This window comes from Xenopus laevis, chromosome 4S (assembly GCF_017654675.1).
Source record: "Xenopus laevis strain J_2021 chromosome 4S, Xenopus_laevis_v10.1, whole genome shotgun sequence".
NCBI classification, from domain to species: domain Eukaryota; kingdom Metazoa; phylum Chordata; class Amphibia; order Anura; family Pipidae; genus Xenopus; species Xenopus laevis.
In genome coordinates this window covers 68,369,717-68,382,563 of record NC_054378.1, presented here as the reverse complement: position 1 = coordinate 68,382,563, position 12,847 = coordinate 68,369,717, and the positions used below count along the sequence as shown (strand labels likewise).

The 12,847-nt window shown below is 38.8% G+C and overlaps 1 long non-coding RNA gene across 1 annotated transcript in view; it reads right to left on the bottom strand.

The window, feature by feature from the left end:
- The window catches only part of LOC121393301, a 31,356-nt gene that overhangs the window by 18,356 nt on the left and 153 nt on the right, over positions 1–12,847 (bottom strand). The window contains exon 2 of the long non-coding RNA XR_005960960.1: positions 10,189–10,299. This is a non-coding gene — a long non-coding RNA (uncharacterized LOC121393301). The remainder of the gene's footprint in view (positions 1–10,188; positions 10,300–12,847) is intronic.

Below are 12,847 nucleotides of genomic sequence, written 5' to 3'. Positions count from 1 at the left end.
GTAATCTACTTGATACTGCTCTGTATTGTAGGGACAGAACTCTGCAGGGATTTGAGGGACATTTTAGGTTAGGTAGCTTTGCTGGCTAGTAATCTACCTTCTACTGCAGTGCTCTGTATGTAGCTGCTGTGGGCAGCTGTCCTGCTGCTGATCTCTCATCTGCTGACTGCTGCCTGTAACCCAATAGTCCTTGTAAGGACTGCTTTTATTTTCTTTTTTGTTTTTTTTACTTTGCTACTGTAAGAGCCCAGTGCTATTAGTCTAGCTGTGTTGGGGAGTGGGACTGGTGTGCTGCTCCTCCTAGTAGTTCACCACTACCAGCACCAACCAGAGTCAAAATTGTTACAAAGTATCTTATTTGCACCTGTTAGCTGTTCTGAGCTCTCTGCCAAAAGCTAATTAAGTTAGAAACTGTTTTTTTTCTGGCTGTTCAGTTCAGAGAAAAGAGGGACTTTCCAGTACAAAAGAGGGACAGGGGGTTGAGTGGTCAAAAGAGGGACAGTTGGGAGGTATGCAAGTGCCACCTAGCTGTGTGAGCTTTTTCAAATTCTGTTTAAATAACAATAATAATTCCGTGTCCGTAAACATCACCTGAGTGATGTTTTTACAGCAGCAATAATATATTCCGTACCCACTACTGTATACGTTGCCCTTGCAGGCATTGTTTGCCCAGTCTTTAACCAAGTGCCACCTAGCTGTGTGAGCTTTTTCACATTCCGTGTCCAGAAACATCACCTGAGTGACGTAGTGTGATTTCTGCCCTTTACAGCACAAAACGCAGCGCTGTGTCAACAATGTATTTTCCAGATACATTTTTGCCCTTGATCCCCCTCTGGCATGCCACTGTCCAGGTCGTTGCACCCTTTAAACAACTTTAAAATCATTTTTCTGGCCAGAAATGTCTTTTCTAGCTTTTAAAATTCGCCTTCCCATTGAAGTCTATGGGGTTCGCGACATTCGCGAACCGTTCGCATTTTTGACGCAAGTTCGCGAATATGTTCGCGAACATTTTTTCCGCCGTTCGCTACATCCCTAATCCTAGATTCTGCCCTGTCATTCACTCCTCATATCCAGTCACTTATTAAAGCATGTCACTTCCACCTAAGGAACATATCCAAAATACGATCATTTATCACCTAAGATGCTGCCAAAATTCTTATTCACTCTCTCCTCATATCGCGTCTAGACTACTGTAACTCTCTTTTAATTGGCCTCCCCCTCCAGAGACTGTCACTTCTCCAGTCCATAATGAACACTGCTGCGAGGCTCATATACCTCAGCAACCGCTCCTCCTCTGCCTCGCCATTCTGTCAATCCCTGCACTGGCTTCCGTTACCTTTCAGAATCAAATTCAAATTAATGACACTGACTTTCAAAGCACTTCATAACTCTGCCCCACCCTACATCTCTGAACTTATCTCCATATACTCACCCACAGCTTACTACGCTCCTCTACTGACCTGCTACTCAACTCTTCTCTCATTACCTCCTCACATGCTCGCATTCAAGACTTTGCAAGGGCTGCACCCCTCCTCTGGAACTCTCTCCCACGGTCTGTCCAACTTTCTCCCAACCTTTCTGCTTTCAAGAAATCTCTGAAAACACACTTCTTTCGAGAAGCCTACCCTCACTCTGCTTAACTACCAAACGCAACACCACATACCATACCACATTTCTCACCCACTTAATTTGATCTTGCCCACTTCCACACCTTGTGTATTACTCCCTTCCCTTTAGACTGTATGCCTATGCATAGGGCCTTCCTCACCTTTTTGTACCTGTATTGATTGTGATGTCTGTTACTCCATATGTTCTATGCATGTAATTCATGTGATTTAGTTGTATAATCACATTTACTTTACAGTGTTACGCAATATGTTGGCGCTATATAAATACATGTTAATAATAATAAGAATAATAATAAAAGCTCCCCAAAGCTGCCCCCAGCCCGGCGAACCTTAGTAACGGCGACCTTCTGACACCATTAAATAATCTTCCTGGGTTGTTTCAGTCATGCTGGGCTGGGGTGGCACGATCCCTCCATAGGCTGGAGTCCTGTTTTCATTTGTAATTAGCCTATGGAGGAATCGCGCCGCCCCCAGCCCAGTGTGACTGAAACAACCCAGGAAGATGATTTAATGGTGTTGGAGGGTCGTCTTAACTAAGGTTCGCAGGGCTGTGGCAGCTTTGGGGGGCTTTTAGCTGCTTATATTTCACATGCAGCTTCTTTTCACTGATGCTATTTTTAGAGGAACTTGTCAGTATCACTTTAAGCAGAGCTGTTCAGCCTCATCCACCTGTATGCTATCATTATGGCTATAATACTCCAATGAAAGCTACTATTGGGACATGTTGTAGTACCACATCGTTTAATTCAGCCTGGACCCTGGAATAGGCTTCTGGTGTGATCCTATGATGCACATTTTAGTTTAAGTATAGAAAGTTTCTATAATCTGCAACTTTTCTGTCCATCTTCTAATATTTGTCAGGCCAAAATATTTTTTAATTCACAGGAGCAGGGACTGATGTGAATTATATATAATCTTTGTAAAAGTGTTGCATAAATGTGTAAGGGTTATATAAACCACAGAATATTAATGAGGGCTCTGTAACAGCCACCTCCAACCTGGAGATGTCAGCTAAGCTTTTCAAGGTAACAGTATCAATGAAATAACCCATTGGTTTGTAATGTAATATCATATAATACACAAAAGCCATGAATATCTTGTAAATTATATCCTTATAAACGGTGAGTTCTGATGTCATCAGATATAAACGGTGAGTTCTGATGTCATTTCTGTCACATGACTCACTGAAACTTGTGTAATATAATTAATAAAGTACCCCCAGTTGCAAAATATGAGGATATTAGAAGTTACCTCGGAGTTCCATGACCTGTATAAAAACACTTGGCCTTCGGCCTCGTGTTTTTATATGGTCATGAAACTCCTCGGTAACTTATAATATCCTTATATTTTACAAGAGGGGGTACTTTATTCACTATATATTTATTTGTGAAGGGCATTGCTCTACACCACTTCAGTTATATTACAGATCTTAGGGACCTAGTGAATTGTTTCATAAGGTTGATTCACAAGAACTTAAAAAGGTTGATTATGCTAATTAGCCTGTTGCCTGAACAGAGCTGGTGAAAGCCCCAGGTTCTGGTGCCTGTCAAAGGGATTGCCGTCATTGCTTATTAAAGGGACTGTTCACCTTGAGAGGGGGGGTTGTCGACTCTTTAACTGTTCTGAATTGATACATTAAGGGGCAGATTCATCAATGGTCAAAATTAATATTCAAAAGAAAAAAATTCGAATTTCAAGCAAATTTTTGTGTAGTTCGACTAGGAAATAGTCCAAAATCGATCCGAATTTGAAAAAATTTGAAAATTCGAATATCGAAATGTATCATATACTGTCTCTTTAAAAATTCCACCATCTAAAACCTGCTGAATTGCTGTTTTAGCCTATGGGGGGACCTCCTAGAACCTATTTGGATTCAATTGGTGGACTTTGAAAAACCAAAGGGTTTATTTGGAAAAACTTCGAATTGAATTTGATCAAATGCACTGTTACTTCGATTCGTACAATTCGAATTTGATCAAAAACTGACCTATTCACCCAAAAAAACCTTAGATTTTTTTTTTTTGTAATCTCTTTTATTTGTCAAAAATAGATACATTGACAGAGAATAACGTAAATATCTTTTCCAGTACAGAACATTGTAATTAGTTCACAACAGTACAACTCCAAGTAGTGAAACATACATTAAACGTATTGTTTTGCTCAAGGTTGTAGAAACATATTCCATGGGGCCCAAATTTGCATATGTCTCTCCACCTAATCTGCTAATAAAGCTGTTAAATATAACATATTCTGTGTTTGAATAATTTTTGCAGTGACAGCATGAATATCAATAGCGTGTTGTAGCCAGTGTTCCGCTAAATTGGTTCGTGCAGCAGCTAAGATTTGATTCATCAAGGTATTCTGGAGTTTCGTAAGGGCTTTGGATGGGCAGGCTAAAAGAGCCGTAGTGGCTTCAGGGACTATATGCTTTTGAAATACTCGCTCAAGTAAGCTATAAACCTCTGCCCAATATTGTTTTGCCACTGGACAAGTCCACCAGATATGTAGATAATCCCCAACTGCTGTACAACCCCTGAAGCAAGAATCGGGAGTGGAAGGATCAAAGCGATGTTTCCTAGCGGGTGTGAGGTGCCAACGCATCAGCACTTTATATGTAGATTCTCTAATGGCAGTGTTAGGGGATATCCTGGAGACAGTATTCCATATTAGTGACCATTCTTGTTGAGATATAGAACGCCCCAAATCTTTCTCCCAGTCCAGCACGTATTTAAGGGGCTTTTCCACATCTATAGAGACTAAATATCTATATAGTAAAGAAATGGTACCTTGCAGTTTCCCAGCTCGTTGAGAGCAGGTTTCCAACAGGGTTGGAGGTCTAGATTTAAAAGAGGGATCAACAGAACAAATAAAGTGTAGTAACTGTGAGTATCTATAAGTCTCGCTCTCTGGCATAGATTTTACAAATTGTAAATACTGAAATGATTTAATGCCCATAGTCAGTAACATATCTTGTATTCTATTGATGCCATTTGCTTTCCACCATTGAAACGCCGGAGTAGCATAGCCAGGGAGAAAGAGCGGGTTATTGTGTAATGGAGTGAGAATACTATGAGATCCGGCCGGTTGGAATTTCCCGCGGCTGTCGTGCCATGTCCCAATGGTGTGTTTCAGCACAGAGCTAAGCACGGGGACAGATTTAACCTGTGTTCTATCTGCCCATAAATAAAAAGACAGGTCAGTGGGGTGTGCTAAAAGTGTCTCTAAATGGACCCATCTATTCTCATGAGGCGGTAGATGCCATTGGGTGGTCTGGGAGATCCTCGCAGCTTTATAAACCTTAGATTTTTTAATTCCAATTTCGAATGTTAAGGGAGTTAAAAAAAAAACTCCCATTACTTCGAAATTCGACCGTTGATAAATCTGCCCCTTAGTTGATACATTTGTTATTTTTGTCCTTGCTTAGCAGAATCCCTGAGTTTCATTAAAGGCAGCTGTTAGAATTGATGCAGTAGTTGCTAATATTCCACAGATACTAGAGTGGGCCCTCATGCTGGTAAACATTTGTACTATTTCATGGTCATTCTCTATTTCTATGAGAATAAAGAGGCAACTAGATGGACTAATAGATTATAGTATATAAAGAAAAGAGACAAAGAGAATAGAGGTGAGTGAAGAGAGGAAGAAAAATAGTACTCAGAGTGGGCCCCTGGTCTAAGGTCTTTTGGGGGGGCCCTGGTGTCCCAGTCCGACACTGAATGGTTTAAATCTGTTATGCTGTTTGACTTTAAAACAAGATACTGTTTGTTGCTTAATCTCAAATGTTCTGCATCGTAAACAGTTTTATTTCCTCCAGATGCGAGTCATATGAATCCAATTAATATCTCTGTGAGGCTTCATTTTATATAAATTTTGTTCCATTTCTCCTTTTTATTCATCTGAAACATGACATTTGAAAGCAAACAATTATATTCTTTGCAGAAGTGAAGAATATGTTATGTGAGAGACCAGCTGATTTCAGTTAGAATGGGTCTCAATATGATGTCAAACTCAGCTATACAGACTCTTGTGTTAGCATTAAGTGCCTAGAAAAAAATGGAATAGTGTCCCGTGGCTCGGGTCAGCAATTTCTATAGCAACAATAAGCACTTTTGGCAAAACGTCTAAAAGCAATTATTTACATTCAGTTAATGGATGAGAGCGTCTCAAATACAGTACCCTGACTAAGTATAAGGGGAACATACATATCAACTCATTTAACACTAAATTTATTTTACATGTCACACAATGAAGTAACCCTACTAGAACAGGCCTGCCCAGCTACTGTAGTTAAGTTAGGGTCACATTGGACTCTCACACGGGATGGACTTTCACTAAGTAGAAAGCTAGTCCTTTAACTGACTTTACCTTATTCATGGGGTCCCTGTTCCTCAACTTTCACTAGAATGGTTGTTCCTCTAGCACAGAACTGGATCTTGTTAATCCCAGGCTCCCCAGACACATCCACCTGGGTCAACAGATGGAGGCCAAAGAGGAAGTGCAACCCCTTTCCAATCAATATATTATGTTGTGAATGTTATAAATTAGAAATAATAGATACATGGACTTTTGTCTAGTAACTAAGGATTTAAAAGTGTAGGGATTTAAAGCCATAAGGACTGTTAAGCTTATGGGTCCCTATAATGGTAAAAAGAAAAAAGGCTGTACTTTTCCTTTCAGTAAGAGATTACCAAATTGTTTGGTATTGTTAAACTAGTAGTAACCCCAACCACATATTTAATTTTCACTTTTCTCACATCATATTTGCCTATGGATTATAATTGAGAGATTTCTCAATAAAAAATACAATTCAATAGTTTTGCTGGTTCGGCTGGATGGTCCTGAATAGCAAACCCCAAAAGGTATGGCTATAGTACTGTATGCTGTGATGTTTAGTCATGGGCGAATTTGTCCTGTTTCACTTCGCCGAAAAACTCTAAGAATCAGCGAAACACATTGAAGTCAAAGGGCATTCAATTTATTATGAAACGCGTCAATCTCCACGCCCGTGACAATTTTTATACCCACGTAGTGGGCGTCCTAATAATTTTGCCGCACCCAATTTTTTTTTGGACGCAGTGGATTTTTCGTCAGCGAATTTTCTCCACAGTTTTACTCATTTATTTGCCAGTGGCAAAATGTGGAAATTCACCGCAAATTCGCACCTGGCAAATTTATTTGCCCATCACTAGTGATGTTCATTTTCCCTTTATCTTTTCCAGAAGTAGCATATATAAATCCTTAGGAAAGGAAGACACCATCTGAACAGTTTTTTGGATGTATGAAAAGGAAACACAATAGGCAATTTAATTTGCCCAAATATATATATTCTCTTAAATAATGACAGAATAATTGCAAAAACAGAGGTCAACAGTTTCTTTAACCTCATTTGTTTTCTTTTGGGCAAACATTATAAGTCAGTAAGCCATGAAGAGTAGTTTACTTGGGTTTATTGCTTGTAGGTTAAAACTGAATTATCCCCTCAAGACTGAGCAAAACTTGAATTTTCCTGCTGACCCATTTTGCAGTCTTCTTAGCTTGTTTATGAATGGTGATTGCAAAATTGTAATGTCAGCGCCAAGGCTAAATTTTCAACTGGATCTCATGAATTTTACAGAATAAAAATGAAGCAATGATACTTTAAATGTTGCAGTGTTGTATGGATAAAACATTTTGGAAAGGAGCATGGGCAGAGTGTTCTCTGTAAATTGTAAACGTTTTCAGAGAAGCACCCTGAGTAAGTTTACATCAATTCTTTTGTTTGGTTTTCTTTTCCTTGATAAAGATCACGGTTATAAATAAAACTCACTTCAGTGTTATAGATTGTCACTCGAAAGCCTCAGGGTCCATCCACAGTAAAAATTAGGGTGACTTGGGGGCTACATCTGCCACAGTGAGTGGCATATTTGACCAAACTGATCATCTGCCACATAGATCCATAATGTACTGTATATGGACAAGCTAACTGAGGCGAATCACAACTTAAAGAGAAAATATCTCAAAAATGAAATTTCAATACAAGCTTCATCATAACAATAGAAGACAATTTTAACTGTTTCTGAAATAATCAATTTACTCTACTCTTTCGTCCTCTCAACATCAGTTTCTCTTCATTCTGTGTCCATGCAGGAGTTGGGACACTGATTCTGAATGAGAATTAAGTTTAATGCTGCCTTTGAGGGGCTCATTTTGCCTTGAAGATGTCTTAGAGCTCAGTCTTTTAAGATCACCAGAAATTGTATCTCCCTACATGCAGGGTTTGTGCCAAAGTTAGTTATTTGATTACATTTTGTTTGTGCTGGAGTCAGTTATTTAACGGCCTATTTTAAGCAACTTTTCAATTTTCTTCATTATTTCTTTTTTAATAGTTTTTGAATTATTTGCAGTTTTCTTCTAACTCTTTCCAACTTACAAATGGGAGTAAGGCTACAAATTTATTGTTATGGCTACTTTTTATTACTCATCTTTCTATTCAGAACTCTCCTATTCATATGCCAGTCTTTTATTAAAATCAGTGCATGGTTGCTAGGGGAATGTGGACCCTAGCAACCAGATGGCTGAAATTGCAAATTGGAGAGCTGCTCAATAAAAAGCTTAATAACTCAAAAAACACAAATAAAAAAAAATGAAAACCAATTGCAAATTGTCTCAGAATATCACTCTCTACATCATAGTAACAGTTAATTTAAAGTTGAACAACCCCTTTAAGGCCAAAGTTCATGTTGATAGTATACCTCTGAAAACAAATATGTCATATTTACACATATACCAATAAAATGAGAATAAAAATGTTCTTATTTAATTTTCCATCTCTCTTTGATGTTATGTATGCCTAATAATAGCAACTCATTCAGATTTGAAATGAGTCTAGGGACATATTTATTAAAGGTAGAATTTCGAATTTGAAAAACTTAAAAATTCAAATTAAAAAAGACCAAAAATAAATAAAGTCAAAGTTTTTTTGTTGGCCGAATAGATCTGTTTTCCCCAAAAAAAATTTGATTTTTCAAAGTCCACCAATTGACTCCAAATAGGTTCTAGGAGGTCCCCCATAGGCTAAAACAGCAATTCCGTTAATATTCGCATATTCGAATTTTCAATTTTTTTTTTAAAATTCTAATCGAATTTGGACTATTCCCTAGTTGAAGTACACAAAAAATAGCTCAAAATTCGATTTTTTTTAATTCGAAAATTCACCTCAACCTTTGATAAAACTGCCCACTACAGTAAACCAAAAGGGAAATTGTTCCTTCAAGCTTTATGCATTAACATAGTTTGAGTAATTGAAGAAAATAGGAAATTTAAGATTGCACCATCAAAATATTGAAGCAGGAGAGTTTGCCCCATAATTTTAAAGGTTGGATGTAAATATATAGCTTCCAGACATAAGCACAAATTGTACTCAGAATAGTAAAAAACAAGGTCTGTTTTGAAACGAAATACATATGCTGTACCTTGTGAACGTGAAAAGTAGCTGGAAGCCAAAGGCACAATAAATGTGCAGATGAAATTAGCAGATATAATTAGTGTATGCTGGCTTTGGCAGTAGCTCTGTAAATATGGAAATAGGGCAATGGAGGTTGGAATGGCATCAAAGCTAGTGACTCTTGCTAATTTAAAATGAAGAGCTAACATAAAGGAGAATACAAAAGTATATTCTAGAATAAAGTGTAAAAGACATGAGTATTGCATAGTAACATATATATATATACATATATATATATATATATATATATATATATATATATATATATATATATATATATACACATATATATATATACACATATATATACATATACATACATACATATACACATATATACACACACATATACACATATATACACATATATACATACATATATACACATCTATATATACATATATATATACATATATATATATACAGTGCTTGAATTGGGTTTAAAAAAGTGGAGGGATGGGTATGTGCTGCGCGGCGCAAATTTTTTTAGGTCACGCCCACATGCATTGGCCACACCCCCTTTTAAATAAGCCTCGCCCACCAACATTTCCATGTTTATTAAAAATATTTTTTTTAATATTGCAAGAAATATATAGAATCCACTATTCTGTTTTATGCCTAACCATAAGTATGCCCCTTTAGCTACAGTCTGCAAGGATGTAATGTATAAAGGCCAGAGTGATTCAATGTCTAATAGCCAGAACACTACTTCCTGCTTTTCAGCTCTTTGTTTCCACCGATTGGTTACCAGGCAGTAACCAATCAGTAACTTGAGGTGGGGCCACATGGGTCATATCTGTTGCTTTTGAATCTGAGCTGAATGCGGAGGATCAATTGCAAACTCACTGAACAGTTATGTCCCATGTGGCCCCCCCTTATAGTCACTGACTAACTCAGAGTTAGAGAGCTGAAAAGCAGGAAGTAGTGTTCTGGCTATTATGTTACACATCCAGTCACTCCAGCCTTTATACATTACATTTTTGGCTAACTAACAAAATATTTCATATTTCATATAATGTCATTTTTTACAGCATTTTCAGATTCTGCATAGTATTCAAGATTGACCACTTGACTTACCTGAAGTCCTAAATGCTTTTTGAAATCCACAGGCCTAGGCAACTAGTGACGATTTTAGTCCACATCAGAGAGTGCAGGGGGTGTAGCTTGTCCAGATGTCTAGTCCACTTGCTGAAAAGTCAAAACAGTTGCATCTTCACAGGTAGCCGCAAGATTGAAGACTTTCAAAAACAGATGACACTGTGGAGAAAGAAACAAGTTATATTGGGAAAATAGCAATCTTTTTCAGTGGAGTCTGCCTTTTGGGTAAAGTGCTTTTGAGTGGTTAAACCTTTGGCAAGATACAGCATTCTAAGCGTTAACTACCTAAAGTGTCTCTTCCCATGTAACAGGATCCATTGATGTTCCAAGTTGCCAATGATACTGACCACTTACCTGAACTTAAGTTCTCTTTACAATCCACTGGATGAGGCAACTAGACAAGTTCAGATAACAAAAGCAATTGGAAAGAAGGAGGTGTAGCTGGGTCTGAATTTGTATGCAGCCAATTGAGAAAACTAGAGCCAAATTGACTAATTAATCAATTAACCAGTGATCAAAGGCCAGAGTGTTACAAACACCAGAACCAAGTGTCGTGGCTATAAAAAAATATATCTTGCTCACTGAGGAGTGAACACATGCGAGTTTGAGATATTTATCAAAAGCACTAAATCAGAGTAGGCCTAACAGACAAACTAAATTGGGTTAACAGATACAAGTAATGATATGAGCAGAATTACCAGATTTGAAGCAGTATACAGGAGTTGAAATAGAGTGGAATATACAGCAGTATACAAACCTAACAGACAAAGTAATTGTGGTAAACAGATGTAAGTAACGATATGAGGAGAATTAACAGAATTAAGCAGTATACAGGAGTTGCAAAAGAGAGGTGTATACATAGCAGTATACAAATGAGAAGAATTATCAGGATTTAATCTGTATACAACAGGAGTTGCAATAGAATGTTGTGTATAGAGAGATGAATAGTTGATAGAGGATAGATTGATAGATAAAGACAGACAGATATACAGAGGTGGGAGAGGGAGACAGAGAGAGATAGATAGATAGATAGATGATAGATACATAGATTGCAATCAACATTGGCTGTTAGTAAATGTGAGGAATTTATTGCTGCTGCCTCTCAATGCAAAGCTTGTGCTGCTGCTGTGTCGGGCTGGGTGATCAGTGAGGAAAGAGCTGGAACCTTACCTCACACAAATCCTCCTGCCTCTGGGGTGATGGAGAGGAGGGGGCAGATTCTCCTTTTTCTGCTGCTAATTGCCTGATCACACCAAGGGACAAAACTACCTGGCACCAAAAGTGGCTGAGATAACAGGAGCAGCAGTCTGAGCCATGGAGACAGCATCATCATCAACCCTTGCTTGTGGGGACAGCAGCCTGCACTCTTGGGATAAGTGCAAATCCATGTTTGTGGGGACAGGACCCTGTGCCCCTAGACAGTGTCCTCAGCTCTAGGGACTGCACAAGCCTGCGCTTCAGGGACATCAGTAGTGGCAACAAGCAGCGAGCACAGTGCACAGGAGCTGGTGGCAGCAGATGACACTCAGTACAGTGACACCATGCCAGAGGTGGGAGAGTTAAAGGGGATCTAAAATAAATTTCTAAAATGCATAAATACGTTCGTAGCACTAAATAAAACACTTTTGTAATGTATGTCTGTCTGTTAAAATCTACTTCAAAGTTCAGCAGCCGCTGGCCGTCCTGCTCACTAGTGATTGATGGGCTGCCCCTTCGATGCTTAAAAGATAGATAAGGATCAAGGGTGGTTTAACCCTTATATTTACATGCTTGTTGAGAAATGACAGCAATCTTGGAGCGTCAGCGTGTTTCTGCGGCTTTCTCTTCTCTTTCTTGATTGCGATCTAATTCAAAGTTCAGCAGGCCGCCTTACTCCCTCACGCTCTGAGATTAGTCATTTCTCAACAAGCATGTATATATGTAAGGGATAAACCACCTTATCTAGCTTTTAAGCATCAGAGGGGCAGCCCATCAATCACTATTCACTAGTGAGCAGGAGGGCCAGCGGCCGCTGAACTTTGAAAGAGATCGCAAGCAAGAAAGAGAAGAGAAAGCCGCAGACACAATTACATGCATCTCAAAGCAGGTACAAAATCATATACATTACAGACATCATATACATTACAAAAGTGTTTTATTTAGTGCTAGGAACCTATTTATGCATTTTAAAAAATTACTTTAGATACCCTTTAAAAGTTGCAGGCAGTTAGCATAGCTGTAGCTCACCCAGTAGTGATAAAGCATGAGGACGAGTTGTTGCACATTGTGCTTCCTAAGCCGGGACAATTGGGATATGGAAGTGTCCCTAGGTAAGGGCATTGCATTGGCACACGCTGAGCTAGTTGCTGGACTTTTTGCTTGGGGCTGCTCTGCTGGATGTGTTTGGCGAGTAGGGAGACAGCTGCCCAAGTGGACTCCTGCTTTCGCAATAAGAACAGTTTGATCTCACCGGCCAGGCCCTATCGGATTGAGAGTGCTGCGCACACAGCATCATTACTGCTCCACTTCTTCCAGTCATTTTTGTGGCCTACGGAGCTTTGAAAGCTCCAAAGAAGTGGTGGTGGTGGTGGTTTGGGACAATGGTGACCCGGCTGCCTTTTACTAAAAATGCGTGAACACAGCAGCGTTGCAGACACAA